General features: G+C 51.7%; 1 non-coding gene across 1 annotated transcript; it reads left to right on the plus strand.

Moving 5' to 3' along the window:
* Nucleotides 1-6,997: 6,997 nt before the first annotated feature.
* Nucleotides 6,998-7,116, plus strand: LOC122372726. The gene has a single exon (XR_006254922.1). It is a non-coding gene; the product is annotated as a 5S ribosomal RNA (ribosomal RNA).
* Nucleotides 7,117-12,216: the final 5,100 nt, after the last annotated feature.

A 12,216-nucleotide genomic window follows, 5' to 3' on the forward strand; every position in this document is an offset into this window, starting at 1 on the left:
ACCTGCATGCCAAGTTTCAGCGAGATCGCCCCAGTAATTACCGAGTTACTGAAATGGGAACAAATTTGGCACCTCTTCTTTTTGTATATTGCACGTGCAGTGAGGGTCACTCACATAGATCAAGAGTATCCGACCTTTGGTAGAAGGGATGCAGCTACCCTATAAAAATTACCGCAATACAATCGCTCAAGCCGCTGCTGAGATATGGGCCTCTCAAAATCATTACTTTTGCAAAACTGCTTGAACACCCTTGACTTTTCACGTGGCACGTGCCACGACGGTCACTGAGATGTATCAAAAGTAGTCAATTACGGGGTAGAAGGGATGGGGCTACCCAGCAAAAAAGACCGCAGGCCAATCGGTCCAGCGGTTGCTGAGATATAAGCCTCTCAAAAGCGTTACAGGCCGGGCCGGGCCGGGCCGGGCCGGGCCGTGCCCGTTCATACTGAGATTTTTCCGTTATATTGAAAAGACTTCGCTTCGCTCGCTGCGCTCGCTCGCTCGTAACTATACCAAGGCCCATTCTGGACCAAATTTACAAGAAGTATATAAGACCTTACTTTGACTGCTGTAACACAATATATGACGGACACATAAAAATACAAGACGCTGCCGAACTTGACACGCTACAAAACAGAACAGGGTGACTTTTGACGGGGGCTATGTTCTGCAGCCGATTCGCGTTGGCGCACTAAGGCCCTAGTGACACTTGATTTCAAGTGTCACTAGACGATTTCGGTTTGCGCTGAGCCACTAGCCGATTGGTGTAAAATGCCGCTTAGTGTCACTACCATCAAGTGTCACTTGGCCGCCTAGTCTTACTAGCTTCCTAGTGCGCCATCTCGAATCGGCCCCAGGACGTCAACCGAGAAACTTCTACAAGACTTGGGCTGGGAGAAACTGACTGTAAGACGACAAATACACAAACTCACTTTATATCATATATTCACTAATCCAAGACACCAAACGCCATATTATATCACGATAATAATGCCAGAAACACGTGCAGAAAACACCGGCAGAACACTACGCAACTCCAACACTTACACCATGCCTCCCAACCGGACCACATCCTTCCAGAAGTCCTTTTTCCTCTCAACAGGCAAATCCTGGAACCAGCTTTCCGAAACCATCCGATCCCTTCCTCCTCGTTCCTTTCAACGAGAGTTCTCGAGGCGACTGAGGGTGCCTGGGCCTACTCCGTATTGCAAAAATTGGCACTAAAATGGGCAATATTTTCCATTCCAGGCTATGAATGCAAATGTCACAACTAAATTCACATTTATATCAAATACAAAGGCACTATACACCTGAATGTGTTTTTGGCTTTGAAACAGAAAATATTCATCATTTCATTCTCGCGTATCCCAACTATAATTTGCAGAGAGAGGAACTATCGGGACATGCTGCAAATTTTTCCCGAATATTTTGGTCAAATGTCAACTTCATGGTTATTACGTGTTCTTTTGCATGGCGACGATCTTGGCGACGGGGACTGTCGTGCGGTGGCTCAGCATTTCCAAAATTTCTTGCTTCGTTCGCACAGCTTTTAACCCTCGCACCGACGGGGGGGCGGATATCCGCCCCCCCCTGAGGTTTTTCGCGAATAGCGGGAAAACCGCGGCGCGAAGCGCCGCGAAATTTGGTATGACTATAACCTCATCAATTTTACACATGGTGTGCAAGTTTGAACCTCCTACCTTTTAAGGTCAGGTCACCAGGTCACTTTGAATGACCCAACCTCAAGTCACTTTTTTGCAACTTTGTCACCGTGCCAGAGCTACAGTAGATGTCGGAGGCCTTTGAAAGTCGCAGGATATTATTAGGTCATTAGTAGCTACAATTTGTATATCTCGGAATTTTGATATCGGTGACCTAAGGTCAGGTCAATTTCGCGACCTCCCCATTATAAGTCAATGGGGGAAAAATCAACTCCCTGTTTTTACCACTAAAACGGGTCGGAATGGCCCCATATACCATACATGACTTCATATACGATCAACCTTCACTACCTTGAGGTCTGTTTTGCTGTTGGGCAGCTGTGAGGTCATGTGACGTCATCAAAGGTCACCAAAGGTTTTTGGCCAATAACTCCGTACAGGAACAAGATACAGACGCGTGGATGGTCTCATTGTGCTCAGCTCGTCAAGACGCATCGAATGATATACATGATGACCTCGAGGTCACGTGACCTGAGGTCAACCTTTGACCTTGACCTTTCGAGGTCAACATATATATCATTCGATGCGGATTGACGAGAGGATCACGATGATGCCCTTAGTTTGTTCCTATCTTGACTAATTCGAAAGTTATTCGAGAAAAACTCTCCATATCTACATAGCGCCGCCATTTTGACTTTTTCGACCCCTGTGACGTCATCTTTGACCTGACCTGAAAATGACCTTAGTAAAAATTGTAGATCTTGGCCGTGCATATCCGATGCCGTTTACCGCTTGTCGCTATCTTGCTTCGTTCTCGAGATCTCAGGGGGGGGGGCGTTCATCCGCCCCCCCCCCCGTCGGTGCGAAGTTGGCGCAGACCCCCGTCGGTGCGCGGGTTAATTTACCTACCTTATTCTGTTTTGTGGGCGGCGCCCCCGGTGGGCTGAGTGACGGTATAGGTTGGGTCAGTGGCCTGTCGTGGCGGCGGCAGTGGTAGTTTTGTTTCACTACGCTACGTTACCGTCATTACGTTGTATGTTTATGTTATATTCGACGTTGATCTGAAGGCTATGTTCATGTTGTTTTATGTTTATGGTGACTATCTGATTATGTTACAAGAGGTATTTTGCTTTGTCTCTGTTATTCATGTTTATTTTCCGATCGTTTTACTAGGTTGTCGAACATTCTAGAAGGGAATGGAAGAGCCCCCCCCCCCCCCCACCAGTAGGGCGCGTTATACGCAGACCCCAGTGGGGCAAGGGTTAAGACCATGCAGAGGTTCACTTATGATGTCATAGGCACTGGCGGATCCAGGGGGGCATTAGGGGCATATGCCCCCCCCCCCCGACAGGAGCCTGGGAAGGGCATTCAGTACAAGTATCCCCCCCCCCGTTCAGACTTACACTTCTTACGCCTATAACGAGAAACTAAATAAAAATGGATTAGAAAGCCTTCCCAGTAACTACTTTTGTGATCAGAGTCGTTTTAGTAACCTCAATTTAGTTATCATTGCTTTATTTTGTCTAAAACTATGTTGCTTTTTAGTTCTTACCACAGGGGAGTAATGCCGCTTCAACCCTTTTGACCGTATTGTCTAACGATGGCACTCATATTGCGCAAACCAGGAATCGGCCCCCGCCTATGCTTGGGAATAGGGACGGGGACGGTTAGAATATGATTTACCTGTATGGCCTGTAATATGGTTGGAATTATTCCACGCATTTAAAAATAATCGCGAAAAATTAGGGTCTCAAGGGGTCTGGCGTTAACAGTAGTGAAGCGTAACCGGGGGGGAGGGGGTGTAGTGACGAGCTGTGCCCGATCGCGTAGTGTACATATGTTATGTTTGTTTGTGTATGTTTGTTGTCATATGTTTGTATCGTGTATATATTCTCTGTACCTAATGTGTCCGCCACTGCGCGTGTGGACCTCCAGGAACTGTGCACCGTTCTACATGATAGCGCATGCGCACTATTCGTTACCACTTGGTACTGTTAGTACAATGGTCGCCCAATTGTGTGCAAATACATTCGACTTCTAACTGGAGCAGGACTTTGAAGAAGGGAGGCGAAGGAAGACGGAGGAGGCTGAAGGCTGACGACGGAGAGACACACGCACAACCGACCTTCAAGGTCGCACCGAGCTACGGTCGAGCGAGGTGGGCAACACGCCCTTAAAGACGCCTCTGATTGTAGCCACGCCGGTACCCCTGGTCGGACCCGGTATACTGACACGGACCTTGCCACTGGCTCTGGCTCAGGCTGTCTTAGCGGACACGCCTGCCAGTCCAGACGCTCTCCTAAGAGCGAGTGCTCGGCTACCGCCAGTCTGCCGGGCCCAACAGCGTTCTGCTGACACCCACCGATACCGCTCGCCGCACCGCAAGTGCCGCAGCGATTCGGGCGCTCCAGGCGAGCGTAACGGGAGTCACACCAGTCCGCGCCGCCAGGCTCTGCCCGCTAGTGTAATTCTACGGACGGCCTGCTGATCTGTGCAATCTATGGAATCTGTGTCAGCAATCTAAAGAAGGGCCGTCCGTGAGTGTATGTTTGTTGTCATATGTTTGTATCGTGTATATATTCTCTGTACCTAATGTGTCCGCCACTGCGCGTGTGGACCTCCAGGAACTGTGCACCGTTCTACATGATAGCGCATGCGCACTATTCGTTACCACTTGGTACTGTTAGTACAATGGTCGCCCAATTGTGTGCAAATACATTCGACTTCTAACTGGAGCAGGACTTTGAAGAAGGGAGGCGAAGGAAGACGGAGGAGGCTGAAGGCTGACGACGGAGAGACACACGCACAACCGACCTTCAAGGTCGCACCGAGCTACGGTCGAGCGAGGTGGGCAACACGCCCTTAAAGACGCCTCTGATTGTAGCCACGCCGGTACCCCTGGTCGGACCCGGTATACTGACACGGACCTTGCCACTGGCTCTGGCTCAGGCTGTCTTAGCGGACACGCCTGCCAGTCCAGACGCTCTCCTAAGAGCGAGTGCTCGGCTACCGCCAGTCTGCCGGGCCCAACAGCGTTCTGCTGACACCCACCGATACCGCTCGCCGCACCGCAAGTGCCGCAGCGATTCGGGCGCTCCAGGCGAGCGTAACGGGAGTCACACCAGTCCGCGCCGCCAGGCTCTGCCCGCTGTTGTATTCACGGACGGCCCTTCTTTAGATTGCTGACACAGATTCCATAGATTGCACAGATCAGCAGGCCGTCCGTAGAATTACAGGGGGCACAAGGGGTGCGTGCCGCCTCATTAGATGCATGATGCCCTATGGGCCCGAGAGGCCCTGCAGTGGCAATGGGCCGCTCAGGGTCCAAGCGTGCCTTATTTCGACAGAGATAAGACCCGCAGGACTAGTGAGAGCACCTCACGGAGTCACGGGCTCCTGAGTCCCCACATATCACACATCTCCATAAGGGCCCCACTCCGGCCTCTGAGAGCCCTGTGCTGGCCTCTGAGTGACCTTGCTGACCTATTAAGCGTCAGCTCTAATTAGGGTCCTGGCCCATACCCGCATGGAACGGCTCCACACCAGTGTCTCTGAGGGCCCATAACGGCGCCTGTGAGGGTCACACACCGGCGCCTTTGAGGGCCCAACACCGCCAATCTGAGTGACTAACACCAATATTTCTTAAGGCCCTACATCGGCGGCGGCTCTGAGGACCCCACACTGGCGCCTCTGAAGGTCTTAAGCAGGCACATCTGACGGCTACCTACCTGCAACTCTGTGGGCTCCGCACTGGTGACTCTGAGGGCTCCCAGTGACGCCTGAGAGTACCACGCCAGTCTCCAGGATCCCACAGGGCTCCTGAAGGCCTCTGCTGACCCTTGATGGTCTCTTGAAGACCCCTTGCCCCCATGCATGTGTCTCTGAGGAGTGAGGACTCCCACAACGATGCCTTTGAAAGTCTTCACCGGCGACTGTGAGGGCATCACACAGACACGTCTGAGGGCCCTACACCGCCACCTCTGAGACACCAGTGTCTCCTGAGGCCCCACATCGGCGACTCTGAGGGTCCCACACCGGCGCCTCTGGGCCCGATACCAGTGCCTCTGGCAGCCAGCCACCGGTAACTCTGTAGGTCCTACATCGGTGACTCGGCCCCACCGGCGTCTGAGAGTACCATGCCGATCTCTAAGAACTCCACAGGGCTCCTGAAGATACTGCCGAGATACTGCCGGCCTTCACTTGCCGCCTGTGAAGGCCCATTTTTGGCATCATACGGCCCGTTACCGGCCTCTGAGGGCCCTTTGTCGGTCTCTGAGAGGTCCTACTGGGTTATTAAGCATTCGCATTTCGCACCAACAACTCCAAGGGCCCCACACACAGCCATCTGTGAATGGTATGGGCTTAGCGCCACACCAGTGTCTGAGGCACCACAACGGCGTCCATGTGAGGGCCTCACACCAGCACCTTAGAGGGCCCACACCGGATCCTTTGTGGTTCCTGCACCAGTGCCTCCGAGGGCCCCACACCACTGCCTCTGGGGAACCCACACCGATACCTTTGATGGTCCCACGCCAGGTTCCACACCGGCGGCCCTGGGTCGGCTGTATACACCAGTCATTCTGAGGGCCCCAACGGCCCCACCAATTTTCGTCGATTTCTGGCGCTGCCCGGGTATTTGTCCCAAAAGCCTCCTCCTCCTGGATCTGCAATTGGGGGTCAGTTGTCCTACCATTTCTTTTTTTTTCAAAAAACTCGTGTCAGGACTATGACGAAAAATAAGTGGCTTAAATCCGATGAGAAAACAGGATTTGGGGGTAACCTATGTAGGTTTGGCTCCGTGACCTGGAATACCCCACCCCGCGCTGAAGCCCTGGATCCGCCAGTGGTCATAGGTCGGTTACCTGACATGACCTGAAAATTGCGGTTGGTGTCAAAAGATCCGGCTTGAATCGAAATTCAGGTATGCCAAGCTTCATCTCTGTATCGCCGTGGCGTTCGGAGCTATCGCGAAAAAAAACTATGGGGGGCGGCACCCCCCCCCCCCCCGGCCGGCGTGGGTGTAAGTGCCGCTTTTGTCTCGAGATTTGACGGGGGTCATTTCTCAGTTGTGCCGATTTTCAACTGCCCTTCTCACTCATGTGTTTGGTGTCATCGTCCTTTACATATTGCTTGCGAGCCATTTGCTTGTTGTAACCTATCGGTACTTGGCAGTGTTTTTGGTGGTCACATAAGCAATGAGACTGAGCAGCGCCATCACTCAAGCCATCCGCTTGGCCAAAGGCAATGACTGTGGCGTTTGAGGCTTATCAGTGCCAGAGTTGTGACGTCATCTTTTATGTTACAGATAAAGGAGTTGAAGATGGACGGCTCTCGTCGGCAACGACCATACCATGCTGAAAATACCAGTTCCCGTCCGATCACTGAAGTCAAGGAGCACCGGGCCCGGTTAGTACTTGGATGGGTGACCGCCTGGGAACACCGGGTTTCGTTGTCATTTTCACTTCTTCAATGGTGGCCACTAATTGCTATTTATCCCTTCACTGTTAATGCTCTTGCGACATGGCCAAGGGCGCCTCCCCCCATTCGAGTTGGGGGGCCCAGCTCGAAGGAATAAGGGCCCATTTGAGGCGGCCGAAGGTAATCCTTAGACCACCGAAGACCGTGTACAAAGGGCCCTCAAATGGCCTTAAAGGACCCTCAGATGGTCTCAAAAGGCCCTCAGATGGCCTCGAAGGGCCCTCAGATGACCTCAAAGGGCCCTCAGTTAGCGGCATAGGGCCCTCATCTGGTGTCAAAGGGCCCTTAGATGGTGTCAAAGGGCCCTCAGATGGCCTCGAAGGGCCCCAGATGGCCTTAAGGGGCCCTCAGATGACCTCCAAGGGCTCTCAGATGGCCTTAAAGGGCCCTCAGATGGCCTCAAAGGGCCCTCAGCTAACGTCAATCGCCAGCTGGTGCCAGATGGCCCTCAGCTGGCGCCAAATGGCCATCAGAAGGCCTCAAACGGTCCTCAACTGGAGTCCAGCGGTCCTCAGTTGGCGTCAAGCGGCCCTCAGAAAGCCTCAAGGGGCCCTCAGAAAGCCTCAAGGGGCCCTTAGAAAGCCTCAAGGGGCTCTCAGAAGGCCTTAAAGAGCGTCAAAGGGTCTTGAACTAGCGTCAGAGGGCCCCCCAGCTGATGTCAGAGGGCCCTGAGCTAGCGTCAAACTTAAAGGGCCCTTAGCTGGTGTCAGAGGGCCCCAGTTGGTGTCAGAGGGTCATCCATTGGCGTCTAATGGCCATCAGAAGGCCCAAAAATGGTCCTCAGCTGGCGTCCAACGGTCCTCAGCTGACGTCAAAAGGCCCTCAAAAGGCCTCAAAGACCCCCCGACTGCTCAAAGGGCCCTTAGAAGGCCTCAATGGGAACTCCAAAGACGTTAAACGGCCCTCAAAAGGCTTGAAAGGGCCCTCTGCTGATGGCAAAGGGCTCGCACCTGAGTGCGAGCCTTGTCAAAAACGGACCTGAGAAACCTTGCCGACCCTGGTTATCTGCGGGACTCCTACAGTTACCTGAGTGGCCCCCGTTTACTGAGGGGCCCTGGTTATTGATGGGGTCCCTGGTTACTTGAGGCCATCTGAGGGCCCTTTAAGGCCATCTGAGAGCCCTTCGAGGTCATCTGAGGGCCCCTTAAGGCCTGGTTACCAGAGGGGCCCATGGTCACCTGGTGGGCCCCTGATCAATTGAAAACCCCTGGTCATCTGAAACGCCCCTGATTACCTAAAGGGTCCCTGATCACTTGGATTCAGTGACATAGCAAGGGAGCGAGGGGGTACGTGCCCGTTCTCGGGTTTAGGGTTTCTTCGAAACCGAGGGGCCCTGCGGCGCCAGTTGGTAGCAGAGGGTTCGTGCTGGCCGCACTTCAACTCGGAAGGACACCACAGGGCTTGTGGGGCACGTTATTGGCTCCTATGTAGCCACAATTATCTTCATAAAGGCCCAATTGCCGGTTTCTGAGAGACCTCGCCGGCCGCTCAGGGCCCTAGTAATGGCCAACGAGGGATTGGCTGCTATCGCTCCACATCCGTCTGTGATAGACACACGGCCCACACCAGTGTTTCTAAAGGCACCCACAACGGCAACTGCGAGGCCCCTCGCGCCACCTCCACAGTGTTCCATTTTTCAGACTTTTTGGTGGCAAATTACACCTAATGGGGAAAATACTTTCATCCCTAAAATACGAATGACCGACTTAGCTTCCTCTCTGAAAAAAAGTTTCATGTATTTCCAACAGCCAGTTTACATGTCACTTGACAGGTTGATGCACCCACATTTTTGTTTCACAACCTGTCAAGATTCTGACATGAAATCCTGGTTTATCAGTTGGCATACAAATTGGCATCATACCATTTTGCAAATACACTTTGGTTATTTATTTCCTTTTTTCTCATCCTACGATTTTTTTTTCTCCGTCAGCACACCCATCCAAAATCCAATTTTAGAACACTGCACCTCCAAGGGACCCCCCACCAGCGCATCTTAAGGGCCTACATCGGCGGCTCTGAGAGTCCCCACACCGGCGCCTCTGAGGGCCACGTATCAGTGACTCTGAGGGCCTCTTACTAGCCTCTGAGTGTCCTTGCCAGCCTATGAAGGGCCACTTCCCACTTGCAGGCCATTTTGCAGGGCCACACACATGCCAATGATGGCCCCACCAGTGTCTCTAAGCCCTAAGACCCTGCAACGGCGCCTGTGAGGACCCAACACCAGCGCATCTGACGGCCTTTCACTGGCACCTCTGAGCGCGCCACACACCGGTGACTCTGAGGAGCTCGCTCGCTTCGCTCGCTCGTAGAATACCATGTACATTAGGCATTAGTGTACGTACATTAGGCACACTCCTCGGGCATAAATGGCACTTTTACTCGCCAATTTTCCACATTTTCTCATGCAAAGACCGTTTTAAAGAGACCCGTCTGCTAGTGAAACTGGACCCACCGTGCCTTCCTCCTCCCATCGAAATGTCCTGGATACATCCTTGCCTGAGCTGACCCCGGGCCCCCGGGTGACTCGCGGGCCCGGGGTCAGGTGACCAGCAGGTGACCCCCTCTTGGGCGAAATTCTGGGTACGTGTCCGACATGCATCGTACATAGTCCTGTTGATTTGATTCATCGGTTAAACATTAAATATAAGTTATAAGCTGGATCTCTAGTCTGTGATCCCGCATCGTAACAGATATAATGACATTTCATGTCGATGTGCCTAAAACAATATGCGAATATACGTGAAAAAGGAGTGCTGCTCCCGCTCCTACACAACCGGGCCAAACAGTGACCGGCCCCTGCTACTAGTATCAGCCACCCGGGCCGGCCGGCAGTTAGTCGCTGCCCGGGGCTGATTTCTGAGGGACTTGCAAAAATGTTTATTATTGAAATGTTTTACGTAATAAATTAGATGATTAGGTATATGTACGGGCTCTGAGTCGCATTTGAGAAAAAACATGCTAGCGTAAAAATATTAATGTTTTGAAAATTAAGCTAGTTCCGAAATAATTGTTTTACCATGTATTGACAAAAGCTCAAGCTTCAAACCAACCGAAATACATATAACCCCGTGGGCCGTATTTCTTTTTTTGGGGGGGGGCCCTTCGGCATGGGGGGCCCAGTTCGAGGGTCGTGCCCCCCCCCCCCATTCAAAAATCCTGTGTGCGCGCCTGGACATGGCCCGTGCCCTGCACACTGTACAGTATATCTAAAAAGTATGTCCCCTGGTTTGGCTCTCCCACAGGAGGCGAATCGGTAACTTGGCTGAATCCCAATTGCGGCACCCGGCCGCCAGGGTCGCTGCCGCGCGAGCGGCCTTGACCGCTCGCATGTCATTGGCAGTTCGGTCCCTCCCCATCTATACCGAGGTGGGGAGGGGAGAAGAGGGGAAGAGAGGGAAGGGAGCGGCTTTCGCTCGGCACTTGGCGATACCTGGCTGACCCCGCGCTCCCTCCTGCCCTCAGGCGAAGACCGACTTCCTGGCCTGTAGCGGCCCAGCGGAAAACCGAGCTCGCGGGGCGCGACTCCATTGGCCCAATCTTATAAATGGAATGCTGTCGTATTCACGGCATTAGATAATATTAATAGTGATACCAGCAGTGGATGTGGTAAAATACAGTCCAAAATAAACGAAAGCACACGATTCGTGCATAATGCGCCCTCCCATTCAAATAAGCCCGCCCACTTCGATAGATGGTGTAGTTTCTTAGGGCGTAAAAGATGCAAAACACTACCGATTTTTTTTTTTTTTTTTGCTCGGCCACTGGGACCGACAATATACAATTGACTGAAATGCATGAAAACCATTTTGCATTTAGGTAATAGCCGTTTTCTGCACCCAAACTTAAGCCAGTGACACCCTGTCCACTCTAAAGCGTTTATAAGATTGGTCCCAGCACCCGATTTTATATGAGTAAGTCGTGTAGCCAGGAGCCTGCCACTAATAGGGTTAAAAAGCATCTTATTTCTAACGAATTTATTATTATGGCCACTTTTACAGGACGTCTATAGAGCTTTGACTTTCACATTTCTTCCTCGTTCAGGAGAAACGTTTTAACCCTCACCGGACCTTCAGGTTTTCTGAATACCGAGGGGACGTTGGGGGTTGGAAGTGAGGAAACAACCCCCTTCGCCGATTCGCCCCTAATTGAGCTAGAGCCTCACGAAAGAAACGATCGTGTGCGTCGTTACGAAATGCAGCGATTGGTCTCCGATTTAAAGGGACCCTCCCACCTTAACATTAGATTTGAGTTGAGATAGCCAAAATGGGGTCCCTAGCTCACAATTACCGGTTTCGGCACTCACAACATCGAGAAATGCCTTAAATCGGAAATATTGAATTTCAAAATTGCAGCATTTTGATTCAGAGGGGCTAATGCTTAGGAATACCCCTCTGAATGTGTGACGTCAGCGCAAATATCTAACGATTTTTAATGTTTGACTAAAACGTTTTGTAGCACGCGGTGGTATATGCTACTTGCGCGCAACATCTGCCGCAAACGCCGCACTTCTAAAATTAAGTCGCTAGAAACAGCGGAGATCCCAAAAAAAGTAAACAAAAGTAAAAGTCTAATATCTTGAAAACCGGTGAATATTTTTCGGTGAAATTTGGTAGATGTTCGTTTTCGCTCTTTCTGAACCGAGCGACATCACTTTCATGCCAATTCATAAACTTTTTTGAAGGTGGGAGGGTCCCTTTAAGGACCAGGGTCAGCCGATGACTTCGGAGGTCAGGTCAAGTGGCCCAAGGCACAGGTTCGGTTTTTGGTAAATAACTTCGCTAAAAATGATCGCAGATCCGCGATTTTAGCAGCATCGTGTTTGTCTAGCTCAGGCGTGTCGAATGGTATGCTTTTTCTTCGGGTGAGATCAACTTAACCCTCGCCCGTATAAAGGGAAGGGGGTCGAACGGACCCCCTCCCTCGGTTTTTCGCGAATAACTCGCGTAAAAAGCGGCCGATCGCGACGAAACTTTCAGTACCCTCGCGTTAATCAATTTTACACCCACCCTGAAATTGTCATGACCCTGACCTTAATGACCTTTGACCTGCGACCTACTTTTCGAGACCATGTTTGGCC

Source organism: Amphibalanus amphitrite, unplaced genomic scaffold (genome assembly GCF_019059575.1).
Source record: "Amphibalanus amphitrite isolate SeventyFive unplaced genomic scaffold, NRLGWU_Aamphi_draft 001392F_arrow, whole genome shotgun sequence".
Taxonomy (NCBI): Eukaryota; Metazoa; Arthropoda; class Thecostraca; order Balanomorpha; family Balanidae; genus Amphibalanus; species Amphibalanus amphitrite.